A 2750-nucleotide genomic window follows, 5' to 3' on the forward strand; every position below is an offset into this window, starting at 1 on the left:
CAGACTGTACTATTAACAGACCGCCACTATATACCTGGGATATTTCTGAGTGCTGCGTAAAACTATATTCACCCAATACCACCATTATCATCAGCGTTATCACCATCTTTATTACCACCATCACAACACCACCATTATCATCAGCATTATCACCATCTTTATTACCACCATCACAACACCACCATTATCATCAGCGTTACCACCATCTTTATTACCAACATCACAGCACCACCATTATCATCAGCATTATCACCATCTTTATTACCAACATCACAGCACCACCATTATCATCAGCATTATCACCATCTTTATCACCACCATCACAACACCACCATTATCATCAGCGTTATCACCATCTTTATTACCAACATCACAGCACCACCATTATCATCAGCATTATCACCATCTTTAGTACCACTATCACACCACCACCGTTATCATCAGCGTTACCACCATCTTTATTACCACCATCACAACACCACCATTATCATCAGCGTTACCACCATCTTTATTACCAACATCACAACACCACCATTATCATCAGCGTTACCACCATCTTTATTACCACCATCACAGCACCACCATTATCATCAGCATTATCACCATCTTTATTACCACCATCACAACACCACCATTATCATCAGCGTTATCACCATCTTTATTTACCACCATCACAACACCACCATTATCATCAGCATTATCACCATCTTTATTACCACCATCACAGCACCACCATTATCATCAGCATTATCACCATCTTTATTACCACCATCACAGCACCACCATTATCATCAGCATTATCGCCATCTTTATTACCACCATCACAGCACCACCATTATCATCAGCGTTATCACCATCTTTATTACCACCATCACAACACCACCATTATCATCAGCGTTATCACCATCTTTATTACCAACATCACAACACCACCATTATCATCAGCGTTACCACCATCTTTATTACCACCATCACAGCACCACCGTTATCATCAGCGTTACAACCATCTTTATTACCACCATCACAACACCACCATTATCATCAGCGTTATCACCATCTTTATTACCAACATCACAGCACCACCGTTATCATCAGCGTTATCACCATCTTTATTACCACCATCACAGCACCACCATTAATCTGTTGTACAGACCCTGAAGCAAATATATCCAAGAAATCCCACGCAAGTCTAGGAAATGTGGCAAGTCTAGATGTCCTTATCTACAGAAGAAAGTCTCAGGGCTCCATTTCATTATATCATTAATTTTATACTGTGAACCTTTTTTGTAGTAAAATATGTTTTTTTCAGAGACTATTTGCTAGTGTACACCCCCATCATCAATGCAACTACCTGTATGAATACAGTAAGCATGAGGGCGCGTTTAACATTACGTCACAATCAGTAATCCGGTTATCAACTCATCACAAAACTCGTCAAACATCTCGACCACGCAAACAAAGGAATAACCCTGGTAAAAGACTTTTTGGAAAATACTATCTTTGAAATCATGTTTGCTATTAAAAACAGCAAGTCGAGTTCTAGCTCATTATCTTTCACGTCAGAATTCAGCCTCAACCGTCGCGTGATGTATTAAGCCAGGTCTGACACCCAGCGTACACCAGGTACATAGCCCCGACCTCGGTCTCCTGGTGCTTCCATCCTGCAGGTTGTCAGCGTCCGAACTTCCTCTCGAGTGATGGTTGTATTGATAGGTTATCATACGCGAAGACCACCACTGTTAGTGTCTTGCCATTGTTTATTATTTGCGTTTATACTGACCATTAAGAAACCCGGACACAGAGCCTGGGTCACCTCTTGGGCGATATAGGATATTAGAATTGGGCAATATCGGTAACTAAAACACGGAACAACCGGATCGGTCAATCAGTTTGCGTGCTTACTGGCATGTAACCCCGTCGCTCACAGCAGTTCGAGAAAACATTACCATTTCACAGCACGTATGTACAGGAAAAAAATATAACGCTGATTAAATGCACCCCCGTCTATATACTCCCCCACCCCAGCTGCTGTATACGCAGTGCACTGTGTTGCCCTCGCCACGAGTATGCATGTGCGTGTTTGCGCATACAAATGTCAAGGTACCGCCCGAAGATACTGACATCCGTAAAGTTAACTCAAATGCCCGGATAACAGGTGAGCCTGACATTTAACACGGCTAACACGGAATTATTTGAAAAGTTCGGATATTTAAGTCTAAACTTAAATTCGATAATACCTGCTTTAAGACACCTGAAGTATACATATACATGTTATACCAATGTTATAATACATATCAGAGTTAATATATTTTACATATGCACTCTGAAATAGTAAGATCAGACTCTTAAGGGCTAATAAGATGAAGAGACAGACGAGTGTAAATGACAGCCATATTGGAAAAGGATCGACAGGTCTCATCAATTCAGCTGATGAAGGGGCAGCTATTAGGCCAGAAACGCCGTGTGTAAATAAGAAGGTCTTGCACATCCATATCAAGTGTATTGCATTATGTCAAATCCGGCACCCTGCATAAACCGGCATTTTATTTTTGTCCCGTGGAGTGCCAGTTAAGACATGTTGGCCAGGACACTTCATTTTCACCCGACTTTCAACGGCCATTTAAGAAACTTTCAGGACAAAACGTAGGGTGAGCACCCCTGCACAACACATACACGCACCTATGTGTCTGGGTAATACAGTGATCAACATCATGACCATAGATGATGGCATGTGTCAACGCAAGTTAGCA

The sequence above is a fragment of the Haliotis asinina genome, chromosome 2 (genome assembly GCF_037392515.1).
Source record: "Haliotis asinina isolate JCU_RB_2024 chromosome 2, JCU_Hal_asi_v2, whole genome shotgun sequence".
Lineage (NCBI taxonomy): Eukaryota > Metazoa > Mollusca > Gastropoda > Lepetellida > Haliotidae > Haliotis > Haliotis asinina.